The sequence below is a fragment of the Neovison vison genome, chromosome 12 (genome assembly GCF_020171115.1).
Source record: "Neovison vison isolate M4711 chromosome 12, ASM_NN_V1, whole genome shotgun sequence".
In the NCBI taxonomy this organism is placed as follows: domain Eukaryota; kingdom Metazoa; phylum Chordata; class Mammalia; order Carnivora; family Mustelidae; genus Neogale; species Neogale vison.
This window is the reverse complement of record NC_058102.1, coordinates 133,540,211-133,556,901: the sequence shown is the minus strand read 5'-3', so window position 1 is coordinate 133,556,901 and position 16,691 is coordinate 133,540,211. Positions and strand designations below refer to the sequence as shown.

The window sequence follows — 16,691 nt, the reverse complement described above, 5'->3', positions numbered from 1 at the left end:
GGTTCTTGGTGATGACCTCTTTGACGTAGCATTTTTTCAAGGTTCATTCATGTTTTAGCATGTATTAGTATTATTCTGTGTTATTGCTGAATAGTCTGTTCTGTGGACATATAACATTTTATTTATCCACTTATCAGTTAATGGACATTAGGATTTTTTAAAAAATATTTATTTATTTGACAGAGATCACAAGTAGGCAGAGAGGCAGGCAGAGAGAGAGAGGAGGAAGCAGGCTCCCCACTGAGCAGAGAGCCCTATGCGGGACTCGATCCCAGGACCCTGAGATCATAACCTGAGCCGAAGGCAGCGGCTTAACCCACTGAGCCACGGAGGCGCCCTGGACATTAGGATTTTTTCCACTGGAACCTGCATATTTGTTTACAAATTTCTGTGTGGATATAGGTTTTCAGATATATTGGTTATATACCTAGGAGTGGAATTGCAGCTTCAAACGTAACTTTGTGTTTAACCATTCAAGGAGCTTGCAATTGTTTTTCCAAAGTGGTTATAGCATTTTACATTTTCACCAGCAATGTGTGAGAGTGTCACTTTCTGTGCATCCTCATAAACCCGGTTCTATCTCTCTCTCTCTCTCTCTTTTTTTTTTTTTAAAAAGATTTTATTTATTTATTTGACAGAGATCACAAGATCAGAGAGAGAGGAGGAAGCAGGCTCCCTGCTGAGCAGAGAGCCCGATGCAGGGCTCGATCCCAGGACCCTGAGATCATGACCTGAGCCGAAGCAGAGGCTTTAACCCACTGAGCCACCCAGCTCTCTCTCTCTTTTTTATTATAGCCATTCTAGTGGGTGTCAAGTGGTATCTCATTATGGTTTTGATTCTGTTCCTAACTTTTGTAGTCTGTAGAACCTGTCACAAATTCTGAGCCTCTTGAGGGTTATTATTTTTTTCTTTTAGGATATATTGTCTTGCTGTCTACAGGCGTTTTGAGTTCTAGCTTCTTCTCGCTGTTCCTTTTTTCTTTTCTTTTTTTTTTTAAAGAGAGAGTGTGTGTGCATATGAGCAGGGAGAGGCAGAGGGAATCTTAAGCAGCCTCCACATCCAGCCAGAGCCATACTCAGGGTTGGATCCTATGACCCTGAGGTATGACCTGGATCAGAATCAAGATTTGGATGCCCAACGACTGAGCTACCCTGGCTCCCCTTCTTCTCTCTGTTCTGATCAGTACCTTGACTCCATTTGCTTTCTGATATCCAAAGATTTATTGGTAGTTCTTATCCATTGATTTTTCTCCTATTATTTCCCCTTGTTGTTATAGGGAGGAAAAAAATGTATTATTTTATGAATTACTTATGCAAAATATTTGTTTTAATTATATATAAATTAATTTTTTGGCATTGATTTTGGTGGAAGTCTCAGAAGGGAGAGCCGTGAATGTATCGTCAGTCCTCTAAATTTAATCTGAAGTATGAGTTTGTACCTTCAAATATCTTCTCTCTGTAAATATCCCCAAATGTGATTGTTACTTGTAAGAATTACAGTACCACAAATACCTTTATGATGAATATGAAAGAAGTAAGTAGGCTCAGAAAGGGCTACAACTGAGTATAATTCAAATCTTTTCAAAATGTTGGATTTGATTCTTTTTTTCTGGTAATACTGATTTCCACTCGTTATATGTTTAATGTGGCTAGACATCTTTTTTTTTTTTTTTTTAAGATTTTATTCATTTATTTGACAGACAGAGATCACAAGCAGGCAGAGAGGCAGGCAAAGAGAGAGGGGGAGGAAGCAGGCTCCCCGCGGAGCAGAGAGCCCGATGCGGGGCTTGATCCCAGGACTCTGGGATCATGACCCGAGCTGAAGGCAGAGGCTTTAACCCACTGAGCCACCCAGGCGCCCCGTGGCTAGACATCTTAAATGAATTAAGTAATAGTTTTTAATTTCTAAGATTGATTATAAGATCTGTATTTTTTTTTTAAGTTTTTATTTATTTAAAAGAGTATGAGAGCCCAAGTAGTGGGAGTAGCAGACGGCGAGGGAGAAGGAGGCTCTCCACTGAGCAGGGAGCCCAGTGCAGGGGTTGATCTCAGGACCCTGAGATCCTGACCTGAGCCTAAGGCAGACACTTAACTAGCTGAGCCACCCAAGCATCCCAAGAGTTGTGTTTATTTTTAGCTTTAGGCTTTAACTGCTTTAACATCTAGTAAACTCAGTTAAATGCATGCATATGGATTGGGGAGCAGAGTAATAAAAATAACAATAAAAGCTAACATTTAGTTCTTTCTGTATGCTAGACAGTGCTGGAAATCCTTTATGTATAATAATAACTCATTTCATCCTCACAATAATTGTGTGAAATTGGTAAATTTTTTTATTTTTGTATCTCATTTGTACAGTAAGAAACTGAGGGCATGGAGAGTTTAACTCACTTTCTCTAGGTCACACAGCTAGTAAACGTAGAGTCTACTTTTAAATCAGTGCAGTCAGGTTCTTGAGCTTGTGCTCTTAGTTGTTAGACGATAATGTGTGACATTTCTGCAGAATTTTAAATACAGATATTTTTAAGAAGGGAGGGGCACTTATGAAATAGTAAAAAAAAAAAAAAAAAAGTTAATTTTTAGTAAGGAGTGGTAGGTAGGGGAATAAGTACAAATTCATGACCTGGTATTTGGAAGATAAACTGTGATCTAATGTTCTCTTAAAAGTTCATATTTGAGGGGCGCCTGGGTGGCTCAGTGGGTTAAGCCGCTGCCTTCGGCTCGGGTCATGATCTCAGGGTCCTGGGATCGAGCCCCGCATTGGGCTCTCTGCTCAGCAGGGAGCCCGCTTCCCTCTCTCTCTCTCTGCCTGCCTCTCCGTCTACTTGTGATTTCTCTCTGTCAAATAAATAAATAAAATCTTTAAAAAAAAAAAGTTCATATTTGACACAGATCCTAATTTGGATCAAAAATGGTCATCACTAAATTAAGCACAAAAAATTGTTTTTTGAGGTAGATGTATAATCAATTACCATGTGTAGTGTTCTGCATTGTGTCTTACTTTCTTAAGCAGGAGGAGAGGAGACAGAAAAATGTCATTGGGTGGTACTGAAAAATTGGATATGGGCCAAAGTGTTAGTGACAAATCCAGTTTTTCCCAGGATAAAATATTTCAGGATAATTTTGATCCAAGTGTTTTAGATTATGTTTTTGTACCAGAGTCTTATTTTGCAGCTCATCTTTTCTAAATAGCTCTATTTTATAGTGTGTATATATAGGTCATTCTGAATCAAGTTAACTTTGCAGTTGATTGGGACCTTGTTTCAAGCTTATTGAACAAAGCTCTGTAACACAGAATTTTGGGCATAGGGCCATTTCCAGAGTCTGGTCCAAATAGCAGTAACAAACAGAGATTGTTTCTTTCTTGGCTGAAGGCTTTCTCTGTGTGGCTTGTCTCAGGACTCTTTTACACTTTTTCTATCCCTTTTATACTCCTCTCCCTTTTCTATTCAGGGCAAAAGTGTTTCAATTTTCATTCTGTAGTTATTCTTTCAGCAAACATTTTCATGCCTTTACTTATATACGAGGTTCTTTACTAGAAATGTATAATGCCCTCCCTGTATTGGCAGTGGCCATTGTGAGGATAGTAGACCTTCCAACATGATACTGTAGAAAATATGTGAAATGTTAAGTAGTTTTGCTGTGTTGTACTTCTTTCCTGCGGTGGCTTTCTGTCTTTAGATAATTAGGTTTTTTTTTGTTTTTTTTTTTTTAGGATCTATAAAAACAAGTATGTTTTTCTATCCGTCCCTCCCCCCTCAATTTGGTAAGGGAAAGGATAGAGAACTTAATTAAAACAACTTGTTTCAATATAATAGTTTAAAATAATCATATCTTAAAGTGTTATTTTAAAACCTTGTGTACTTACAAAATTTGTCTTATTTCAACATTTGTTTTTAAAAAATTAATGTTTTTCTTTCTAAATATACTCACTTCTGGAATATTTTAATTAGAACCTTTGCTTTCCACAAAATTTACTTTGCCCATTCAATTCCTGATCTGCTTATATCATAAAGGGCCTGTTTGACCCTTTAAAAAGAAATTGCCAGATTTGATTTTCTAATTTCTTTAGTATTCCCTTGATAACTTTTAATCAGAGCAGATTTAACTTATTTTTATTCATGCTGTTAAAAATTTTCTCATACGTCTAACCAGGTATTATATTTTCATGTCTCTTTGCCTTTGCTTATGCTGTTTCCACCACTTGGATTTTCCTCTGTCCCCCATCCTCCTTTCTTCTTTTTCGTCTGCCAAATATGGCTGGCTAAAATGGGGTTTCTTTTATGGAGTTCCTTGACACTGCTTGAAGAATATTAATCATCTTTTTCTCTGTGCTCTATTTAGCACTTTGTGTGTGATTAAAGACTTTTGAAAAATTATACTTAATACAGTCAAAAGAATAAATGGAATGCATGTTACAACATTTGTAATAATAAAACAAACACCTGTGAATCCACCACCAAAGTTAACTAGAAAATGATCAGTTCTGTTTCTTTTACCTGTGTGCTTCAATCCATACTCCCAATTTCCTTGCGCTTCAGAAAAGTTTATCACATAAATATGTGTTCCTAGACAATTACTTAATTTTATGTTTGGGTTTAGTAAAAATTGGTTCATGCTAGATGTAGTCTAGCATTGCTTGCTTTTAAAAAATTAAGCATTATGTTTCTAAGATGTATCTGTACTTCATGTATAGTTCATTCATAGTGATTCATTCATATTATGTATAATATTTCAAATATAAATATGCTACTTGTTTGCATTTTCGTTTAATGGACCTGGAATTGATTTTTTCCCCTTTAGTGTGAGTAGGGATCCAGTTTTTAGTGTTTCTTGCTATATGGAAACTAGTTGCCCCATTTGAATAATGTATTCTTTCCTATTATGTCATCACTGTACGGTACCAAGTTTCCTAGTTAAGTATGAGCTTATTTCTGAGTTCACTTCTTCTGTTGAATTTGTCCATAGTCTTACTCACTATGGCTTTATAATAAACCTCAATGGGCAGGTCACTTCTCCCCCTTTCTCATTTTCTTTTTTAACCTTACCTCGGTCATTCTTGACGTTTTGCCGTTCTGTATATACTTAGAAACTATAAAAGACCTCTTGGGTTTTGTTTTGTTTTGTTTTGTTTTGAGTCATTGATGTTGCAGATCTGTATGGAAGATTAGGTACCAATACTTCTTTGGATGGGGTTGGGGGAATAAGAGAAATGTCTGGTTGTGAGCAAGTGGGTGTGTGTTATACTTGGCTTGGAAGGCTACATAATTTTTTTTTTTCCAGGTTAATTTTTCAAACTCCCATTTCCTTATTTCTTCCCTTATTTATAACTGATTGGGGAGAGTTTGTTATGGTTTTTTAGAATGTTCTGATCATTTCTCTTGATTATCTTATGTTCCACATTGTCATGTTTCTCTCACAACTCTTGATATTATTTGTACTTGTATTGAGTCTGTCAAAAGAGTTTTCTATTTCTGTTATCTTAGCTCTAGATTATGCCTCTTACATTCATATTCAAAGGTTTCACTTGCTTTGTAGTCAACTGTTGCAACTCTATCTTGTTCCTGGCCCATTGTACAATTTGATTTTGTGTGCTAAAAATGCAACATAAAATATTCATAAAATTAAAAAAAATTTTTAAATTGTGAAGACTTTCTTCAAATTAAAACAATTTTTACAGGGGTGCTTGTGTGGCTCAGGTAGTTGGGCATCTGCCTTCAACTCAGGTCATCATCCCAGAGTTTAGGGATCAAGCCCTGTATCAGGCTCCCTGCTCAGTGCAGAGCCTGCTTCTCCACCTGCTCCTTCCTCTCCTCCTGCTCCCTTGCTTTCTCTCAGATAAATAAATAAAATCTTTTTTAAAAAATTAAAAATTTTATAAACCATTGCATAATTTCAAAACTGGACAAGGAAATTGTTAAACTGTTTTATTGTCATTTGCTTATGTTGAACTTAATTCTTTGATTTTTTTGAGCTTTGAATTATATATAAGGTCTTCAGGAGTTTACTTTTCCCTTAATAGATGATCCTCTGAACATGTTCATTCTATCTTTTGCTTCCAGATTTATCTCCATGTACATTCTATTTTGACTGGATACTCCTTTAGGTGCTGAATCATCAAACATGATCTTCATTTATCAGAACTTTTCTTTGGGTTTCTGGTTTTTCTCTAGTTTGTCCTACTGATAGCCACATCTATAACATCTACTTTCTTTCAAGTCAGTTTTAGTCTTTAGGGCTTATCTACTACCTTCGGATCACTGAGTTTCAAACTTCTAGAATTGTAAGCTCATTAGACTGATCTGAGGAGTACTGTAAAATCCTACCATTGCTAGTGGCAAAACTGGAGATTTGAACATAATTCACATTCATTATATTTCTTTTTTTATTTTTTAAAATAAAAATTGTGTATATTTAAGGCGTACAACATGATTTGATGTATATCTACGTAGTGAAATGATTACTACAGTCAAGCTAATTAACTTCTTCTCTAACTTCTCTAACTTCTATTGTGTATTATGAGAGCACTTGAAATTTACTCTTTGTAAATTTCCAGTGTTCATATTGTGTTACTAACTGTTGTCATCATGCTGTACATTAGATCTCTAGGCTCACTCATTCTGTGTAGCTGCAACTTTGTAACCTTTGACCAGTATCTCCCCATTTCCCCCACTCCCAGAATCTGGTAACCATCTTTTACTCTGGTTTGTGCATTCTGCTTTTTAGATTCTTCATTTCCTCCACCTCCCCACCCCATCTCCTTCTGTGTGTTTGCCTTTCTGTGTTTGGCTTAGTTCACTTAGCACTTAGTTCACTCCAGGTTCAGTATTCTAATACACAATGTGGTATGTCCATTTTTTCACATTAATATTTTAGACATACTTTGCCTTAACTTCAGGGTTGTAGATTGGATAGTTTGATAAGTAAGATTCAGTAAGATTCAGATTTGGTTAGTTTTTTAAAGGACTTTTTTTTTTTTTTTTAAGATTTTATTTATTATTTATTTGACAGAGAGAAATCACAAGTAGATGGAGAGGCAGGCAGAGAGAGAGGGAAGCAGGCTCCCTGCTGAGCAGAGAGCCTGATGCGGGGCTCGATCCCAGGACCCTGAGATCATGACCTGAGCCGAAGGCAGTGGCTTAACCCACTGAGCCACCCAGGCGCCCCTAAAGGACTTTTTTGTATCAAGCAATATTATTCTGTTATTCCATCCCCATTTTATATAAGCAAAATGGAATCTTAGCTAAAAAGCTTGTGTGAAATACCACTAGTACCTGAAAGAGCCAGTGTTCAAACCTAGGTTTTCTGATTGCATTTTTGTGTGCTTGTGTAATTTCTTTAAAAGAGTGGTTTTCAGCTATGCTTCATAGGTCTAGGGATTGCTAAAGGGTGATCACATGGGTAACTAGGATAACTCTTAAATTTTATCTTCAGTATATTATAATTGAAAACTAATTTCCTTTATATCAAACTGCTTATTTTGATATCTAAAGACGAAAAAACTGAAAGTAAGGAAATTCAAGTGTGAGAAGGAATTAGTCTCCCTGAAAAAGCTAACTTTGGCTTGGTGAGCATATGCATGCTGTTGTTATACAAATGTTCCAAGTCTGTTCCCCTCCTCCTACCTGCTGTATTCACTCACCCTGCCATATGGAGGGCATTGCAGGAAGGGTTGTGATTTGGACTTTTGTTAATTCTTACTTGGGAAACTGGGGAGGGAGTGGACTCAGAAAAAAACTTCAAGTAATTTGAAATAGTGTCCTGAATATATCTGCAGTGTATAAGGGAGGGTGAAAAAAGATTATTTTAAGGAGAGTTAACCATGATATTTGAGAGAAATAGGGAAAGGACTTGAGCCATTTTGAATTTTTTTTCCTGTGAAGACTGGGAACCATGTGTGATGTTCTTTTAATAGGATTTAAGCAGGTGAGATGTCTTCAAAGTTTTTCATTTTGTTTTCTCAAGTTTACTGTGTTTGTAAAGATAACCATGGTTACACCATAAAGAACAGATTGGAAAGAGAATAGATTGACTGCAAGTGGACCAGTTAGAAGCTTTTGCAGTAACTAAGGTGAGAGATGATACTGTAGATTGACTAGGATGAAGGTGTTGGAGACAGAAGGAAACATTTCTGGTTTGTATACATGTATGTTTTTAAATTGAGGTAAAATTGACATATTAGTTTCAGCTGTGCAACATAATGATTCAATATTTGCATATATTGCAAAGTGATCACCACAATAAGTCTAGTTAACATCTGTCCCCAAACATGGTTAACAAAAATTATTTTCTTGTGATGAAGACGTTTAAGATTTACTCTTAGCAACTTTCAGATATACAATAAAGTATTATTAACGATAGTCACATGCTGCACATTACATCCCTACGACTAACTTATTTTATAATTGTCAGTTGTACCTTTTGACTCCCTTAACCCATTTTGCTGAGCCCCTGCCTCTGGCAAATACTAATCTGTTCCCTGTACCTGTGGGCTTGTTGTTTGTTTTTTAGAGTCCAGGTATAAAGTGAGATCATATGGTATTGTCCTTGTCTTATTTCACTTAGCATAATATCCTCAAGGTCCGTTCATGTTGTTGCAAGTGACAGTACTTCATACTTTTTTTATGGCTGAAAAGTACTCCATTGTATAATATACCATTGTGGTGGTATGTATATGTGTGTGTACACGCGCACACACACACACACACACACCACAACTTCTTTATCCATTCATTCATTGATGGACACTTAGATTTTTCCCTCCCATATCTTGGATATTATAAACAATGCTGCAGTGAACATGGGAGTGCATATATATTTTTTAATTAGTGTTTTTATTTTCTTCAGATAAATACTTAGGTGGAATTACTGGATCATATGGTAGTTTCTAATTTTTTGTGAAACCTCCATACTGTTCTACATAGTGGCTGCACCATTTGCATTCCCACTAACAGTGCACAGCGGTTCCCTTTTGTCCACATCCTCACCAACACTTCTTTTTTTTTTTTTTTAATAAACATATAACATATTTTTATCCCCCAGGGTACAGGTATGTGAATCACCAGGTTTACACACTTCACAGCACTCACCATAGCACACAGCCTCTCCAATGTCCATAACCCCATCCCCCTTCCCCCAACCCCCCTCCCCCCAGCAACCCTCAGTTTGTTTTGTAAGATTAAGAGTCACTTATGGTTTGTCTCCCTCCCAATCCCATCTTGTTTCATTTATTCTTCTCCTACCCCCTTAACCCCCCCTGTTGCATCACCACTTCCTCATATCAGGGAGATCATATGATAGTTGTCTTTCTCTGCTTGACTTATTTTGCTAAGCATGATCACCAACACTTCTTAAAGGAAAATGTGACAAGATTTAGTGATACTGGATATGAACTAAGTGCTAGATGTCTGACTTAGTAACTTTAGATAGAGAATTGTTGTAGGAACATTGAAATAGAGTTGGGTAGACTATGTCTGATTTTGGGTACTGTCATTTTGAGGTACCATTGATGTTATCTGATGGGAATGTTACACTTTTAAAAAAAAGACTTATTTATTTATTTTAGAGAGAGAACATGGGCCTAGGGGGAGGGGCAGAGGAAGAGAATCTTAAGCAGACTCTGCTGAGCGTGAATCCTGATGGGAGACTTGAATTCATGACCCCAGGATCGTGACCTGAGCTAAAACCAAGAGTTGGATGTTCAACTGGTTGAGCCACCAGGTGCCCAATTACACTTTTTTTGGGGTATAATTCTGCAGCTCAAAGGAGAGGTATAGGATAAGGTTTATGTGTATATAAGTGGCAATTTAAACGTGAATGTGAATGAGTTTGCCAAGGAGAGGTTATAATGTGGAGAGAACCTAGGGTGCAGTGTGGAGGCATTGCATCTGTAAGGTGACCTCGCAAAGGACCCAGAAATGAGTGTCTAGGGAGTTAAGAACAAATCAAGGTGAGTGTTGGTCCATGTTTTCTTTTTACCCTTCAGTGAAATCTCAGTATTTTCTGTGGAATTATGAATCCCCAGACTTAATTCCAGGTCAGTCAGAATTTAGCTAAAATTTATACTAATTAAACTTCCGCTATTAGAAAAGGAAACAGTTTATTTATTTTTAAAAAGATTTATTTATTTACTTTGGAGAGAGAAGGAGCATGTGCATGTGTGAGTGGGGGGAACAGCAGAGGGAGAGAATCTTCAAGCATACTCCTGGATGAGTGCCAAGCCCAATGTGGGGCTTGATCTCACCATCCCTGAGGTCATGGCCTGAGCTGCAACCAAGAGTCAGACGCTTAACCACCTGAGCCACCCAACCCCAGAAAAAGAAAGAATTTAAAAGATAAGTAGAGGCATTAAAAAAATGTAGCTTTTTTTTTAAAGATTTTATTTTATTTTTAAGATTTTATTTATTTATTTGACAGAGATCACTTGCAGGCAGAGAGAGGCAGGCAGAGAGAGAGGAGGAAGCAGGTTCCCTGCTGAGCAGAGAGCCCAATGCGGGGCTCAGTCCCAGGACCCTGAGATCATGACCTGAGCTGAAGGCAGAGGCTTTAACCCACTGAGCCACCCAGGTGCCCCCAAAATGTAGCTTTTTAAATTCAATTTGTAACATGTAGCCAGATAATCTTCAGAATTACTGAGGCCAGGGCACCGGCTTGACTATAAACTGTTTCACTATAAAAATGGGTTTGCTTTTTTTTTAAGAAAGGGTCTGAGAATTTGCCATCTGTGCAAGCTAGCAATTTAGCCTGCTTTAGTTTCATAGATGGTGGTAGAAGATACAAGACTTCTGGGTCATAGACCTAGGACTTTATTATTCATGAAAATAGCAAGAGCCATTGTTGGTACGTGTGTTAGTTTTCCAAGCCCAAGCTCCATATAGAGATGTGAAGAGGGCTGAGTGATGCCTGTGGTGATGCCTCTCCTCTGTTGCAGTATTGTGTGTTACAGGAGAGAACCCTCTAGGTTAGGGAACCCAACTTTTATAATGGGAAGTAGCCTGCCTGATGTTAATCCTGGAGGGGGATGTCATCTTTATTGTACTAGATAGTAAATGAACCTGCCTGTCGCTCCCAAGGGAGACATTTTTATCCTTCATGGCTATTTGCTATATATACTTAATATATTATGGAACAAAGAGAGGCAATGGCTCCACTTACAAGATATATAAATATAAAGGAAAATGGATAATTTGCCTTCAACAATTTTTGTCCCTAATCTCCATACATTGCTTGACTTCTGGTAGCATTCCCCATGATGATGCTCTTCATTGGTCCCTCTAATTAATTTGTCTGACAAAGGCCGGGACCAGAGCCATTCAGTTTATTTCATAAGACATTTAATTAAGGTTACATACTATCAACAGGGTAGCAGGATGAGGCCAAACTGCAACATTGACGTCAGCTGTGCTCCATAGTGTCTTAGACCCAAGAAGCTGAAGAAGTGCCATTAACCTTCAGGGTCTGCCTGAAGTGGCTTTGCCTGCAAAGTGGAAGTCTAGGGCAATTCTGTCATCCATAATAATAGTGATTAGTGAGTTGAGACAGACCTGAATGGCCCCAGGGCTGAGGTGATATCACTGATCTCCTCAGCAGAAATCTGGGACAAATTTTAAACCACTTTTTCTAATTTGATGGCTGCCATTTTAGGGATAACTGCCTCAGACTGCACATAATTAACAAGTCAGTTATCCTCATGAGAGGTACACTGTGCACACCCCAGCGGTCCCCCACTCCCCCCACCCGCCCCAGTAATTAAGAATCGCCTTACTTTCCTTCTTGAACATAGGCTCAAGGTTTTTTTTGTCTTCAAATATAACTAATATGAAGCTTAGAACTAGATCACTTGGCCCTTTCTCTTCTTATCTTCTCCCAGTTCAGAGTGCTTGCATCTCTTAATAGCCAGCATTCTCTTGCATCTGCAGTTGGGCTCAACAAGCATTCAAGCCTCAACATAATCTTTGTAGTTTTTAGCATTTTTCCAGAAAATTGGCTTAGTAATGCCCACCACAGCCCAGCCATCTGCTTCCTGTCATAATGCTGCTTTCCCTGGGCATAAAGAGAATCTTTGCTTTCTTGTATGGTGTCACTTTGTGGGGTTGGTACTCGCCACACCTCTTGCAGAAAGTCCGGCAGGTTTTAGGAATGTTCACCATGTTTGTGAGAGCCCTACTGGCATGGAAAAAGCAGAATAGCCTTACTTTGGAAAGAGCAGTTGTCTGCAACTACATGATCTCCTTGTGGTGCTTAAACACTTGAAGGTCTCTTATGACCACCTCCAAGGTGCCGAATGTGGTGTTTACAGTTGTCCCCTTTTCCCAAGATAAGATGGAAGTGAAGGAGTATGGGCTGAGAGTTTCTCCAGTGTTGCCTTCTGAAGAGCTGGTAGGTCTTACAGGCCACAGTTCAGTACAAAAAATTGAGTCTAATGATTGTTTTTGGAAGGATTACCTGAAGGCAATCAATCCAATCTTCTCTGTTTATCTGTGCCATCAACCAGGTAGCATTTATCTGGCCTTAGGAATGACTAAATGATAGCTATAGAAGAGAGTAGGGGTGGGGAGTAGGAAAGACACCTTGGAGGTATGGGCAGGTGTTTTCCTAGCAGGAACTAGGATCACCCTCTGCTGCTTCCTAAAGACTTTTTCTTGAGGTTAAAGGGAATGGTGATCCTGTTGTGATCAGAGCTGCACAGCAGGGTATGGCAGACTCAGCAGTCAGTTCAATTTATCGCACTTGCAGTGTGTGGGAGAATTACATCAGGGAATTTTCCTTTGTGAGAAAAGCTCCAGAGGTGATTTTCAAAGACAGAGATCACTAATGTCTCTCTTTCTTACTTCGTGAGGTCTAAAGTGTTTAATCCACAGGTATCAGAGTTCTTCGACTTAACAAAATGAGTGTCCCATACCAGTAGCTAACTTCTCTCTTTTCCCCAGTCATCCCGGACTCTTACCCGGTCCTTTTGTCTGCAATGGAAGAAGGACAAGGGCATTTTTATTAAACTTACAGAGACCCCATTATGTCCCTTGTTTTGGGCCACATGATTCATTAAAAGGGGACTTGGTGAGGAGTATATTTTCTTAACTGAATGGTCATTATCTTTATTATCTAAGACCGTAGAAATCCAACAAGAAAATTCAGGTGGATGAACCAGGATGAAGTTAGAATTCCCAAGACCTTCTTTTATCTAGGCTGACATTCAGAGGATGTACCAATCAGGCCAGCTTGGGGTTTCCATTAGAGGAAAGAAAGAAGCGTCATGTTTGGGAATGGTCAGGACAGATCGCAAGTGGCAAAGAGGAGGAGATGGTCTCTTCCTAGGGACATCCATTTTCAGGGACCAAACTGCTGTTTGATCTGTGTGAACCAGGAAGAACTAAGGAGGTATAGTCAGAAATCTTTCTGAGTTGATTAATTTTTTTTTAAATTGTAAAATACATAGGACATAAAATTTCCCATTTTAACCAATTTTTTTAAGATTTTATTTTTTAAGTAATCTCTGCACACAACATGGAACTCGAACTCATAACTGTAAGATCAAGAGTCCCAAGCTCTACCAACTGAGCCAGCCAAGTGCACATACCCCCTTCCCCCATCTTAACCATTTTTAAGTGTTAGGCTCTGTAGTGTTAAGTACATTCAAAGTCTGTATAAGCAATTTTCAGAATTCTTTTCATCTTGCAAAATTGAAAGTCTGTATCTGTTAAACAGTACCTCCCATTGACCTCTCCCTCCAGACTCTAGCAACCATAATCCTACTTTGTTTTATGAATTTGTGCCAGGTGCCTCATATAATTGTAATCATGTAATATTTGTCCTTTTGTGACTGGCTTATTTCACTTGGCATAATGTTCTCAAGATTCATTCACGTGTCAGAATTTCTTGACTTTTAAAGGCTGAATAATACTCCCTAGTGTGTACATACCACACTGTTTTACTCCTTCTTCCATCAGAGGCACTTGGGTTATTTCTGCCTTTTGCCTTTTGAGAATAATGCCATTATAGAACAAGTGTGTAGATACCTCTTAGAGACCTTGTTTTCAGTTCTTTGGGTATATTCCCAGCAGTGGAATTGCTGAGTTGTATAATTTTTAGTTTTTTGAGGAACCACTATGCTATTTTCCACAGAAGCTGTACTATTTTACATTCCCACCAGCAATGTGCAAGTGTTCCAGTTTCTCCATATCCTTGTCAACATTTGTTATTTTCTGTTTATTCTTGGCAAACAGTAGCCATCCTGATGGGTATGATATCTCATTGTGGGTTTTTTTGTTTGTGTGTGTGTGTTTTAGACAGTGGTATTGGGGGGCGAGGGGGTGGGGGGGATGAAAGAGACTAGGGGGAGAGGCTGAGGGAGGACAGGTTCTAGACCCCAGCATGGAGCCTGATGTGGGGCTCTGTCTCACAACTCTGAGAGCGTGATCTGGGCCAAAATAAAAAGAGGATTACCTGACTGAGCCACCCAGTCACCCCATCTCCTTGTGGTTTTGATTTGCATTTCCTTGATGATTTAGTGATGTTGAGCATCTTTTCATGTACACACTGGCCATTTGTATATCTTCTTTGGACAAATATCTAACCAAATCCTTTGTCCCTTTTTGAGTTCAGTTATTGCTTGTTTTTGAGTTGATTTTTGAGGAGGTTGTTACAGCACTCAGGAATACAAAAGACGTCTGTAGATGGTAGGGAGTGTGGAAGGCCATCAAGAATACCTTGACTAATAGCCCATTGTTAGAGACTTCTAGAATAAAAACATATTATCAGACTGCAGATGGTTTGGAAAGTGAAAAACATGGCACTGATTAGCGTCGAGGATAACTGGTGTGACTGGAGTCAGCTGATTGGACTGGAATAGCCATATCGTATCTGAGAAAGTGTTATCAGTGGTAAGGCACCTCTAATAGCCTGAAGAGGGGGATCAGAGATCTGATGTAACTACTTTGTCTGTAGCAAGAGATGTGGCCTCGGTCATTGAGGTAAATGGGTCTTCGGGAATTACAGGTGTGGGATGCAGTAGTTCCTCTGCATCAGGAATATCTTCACTCTGTTCTGCAGTGGTTCATGTGTTGATAGATCCTGCAGCAGTAATGGCAGTCTGGGCAGTACAGGCCTGATCAGCAGCTTCATACCATTTGATCTCATCAGACAATGGTCCTTTACCATGGGCTTCTATATTTGTGACTTAGATGATCTGATCAGCAACTGCACTGTGTCCCCACAGTTTATGGCTAGTTTTTAATGTCAGTCTGTAGTTTTCCAAGGGGTAGACCAAACAGCTAGGTCATTGGTAACAGATCCAGAGTCAGTAAAAATATAAGAAGGTTTGTGAAGAGGATTATTGCTCACATCTATGAGAACATCCTTGAGTTCTGCCTACAGAGCAAAGCAGCCACACCCATTTTCAGCTCTGCGTAGCTGGCCTTGAAATTGAACAGCCACAGAGCACCATAGTGTTTCAGTGTAATTGAGTCATTCATTAGTGAACCAGGCCCAGGCATTTATGGGATCCTCTGTGAATCAGGGGCCTCAGTGAGCCAGCGACTTTGGTTTAAGCAGATTGGAGGGTAAAATTTCCCCAAAGGGATAACTGCCACTTTTTCATTTAAAGTTGTAATACCATAGGGGCCAGACTGGCTGCATTCTTCAGTATACCACTTTACTGTGATGAGAGAAGCTTGTTAGGCTCTTACCCCCTTATCAGTCATTGAGTTTGAGTTGACCCATCCTCACATGGGAAACTGCAAAAGGAGTGCTCCTGGTGGCTATGTCAGGGAGGCATTGAATCCAAAAACCAAGGGACACCTTGGTGGAGGCTGTGCCTCTTGCCAGAGACTCCAGTCAGTAAAATCACCTGTGCTTGGAGACTTGTACACAAAGGGGTTATAAGGATTTTGGGATGTTAAAGCTACCTGTGCTTCCTACACTGGTAGAAAGTGTAGCTACTGGCTACACTGGTAGCTCTTCCCAGTTGGCATAATCCTCTCTGGCACTTAGGGGGATTCACAGTACAGGCATGTAAAATACCAGTAAATTATATATTCAGTGGTGGAAGCCACAGCAGTAATACACTGGATTGGTCCAAAGATACCAAGTGAATATTATGAGTTAGTTACCTTTTCCTCCACTGTGAATCCCACCCAAACTTTGGTCGCTGAAAGCGTGTACCCTTTCCCTCCACAAGATGGGTATGAAGGTGATGTGAGCTCCTGTATCTAACAGCAGTAAGATTTTGAGTCTCCCCCCCCCCCACCCTTCCTAGTGTTGTAGTGTACTTGGGTATGTTTCATCTTCTATTCCCCTGGGGACTTAGGAAAACTACTCTCCACCCCCAGTTATCTTTTTCTGTAAAGTAGCTGAGGCTAGGCTGTGGGGAGATTGGGAGAGAGCAGCTCTGCACCTATAAACACGAGGCTTTTCCTTTCAGTTTTGAGCAGTGCGTTAGCTGCATGCTGAGCAGTCGAATAAACCTGTAGTATTTTTGATCCACCCAAAGCCCTGTGTTCTGTGGCAAGGTTATCAGTATGGACATTCAGCAGCCACAGCCACATTGCTTTCTGACCAGGGAAATGAGCTTGTGACCTTTGGATGACTTGGACTAAGATCTGCTCAGTGACAGCATTGTTTTTAGGCGTCTACCTACGGTAGACTGTTTGCTGCTCCATTGTCAAGATAACATCTCTTAAATTCTTTCTTGTTTT

General features: G+C 39.2%; 1 protein-coding gene and 1 pseudogene across 8 annotated transcripts in view; one reads left to right on the top strand and one right to left on the bottom strand.

Annotated features, from left to right (window-relative positions):
* ABI1 (abl interactor 1) overlaps positions 1-16,691 on the top strand; it is a 119,922-nt gene that overhangs the window by 73,424 nt on the left and 29,807 nt on the right. The gene's annotated exons all lie outside the window — the stretch shown is intronic.
* Positions 11,831-12,149, bottom strand: LOC122892046 (annotated as a pseudogene).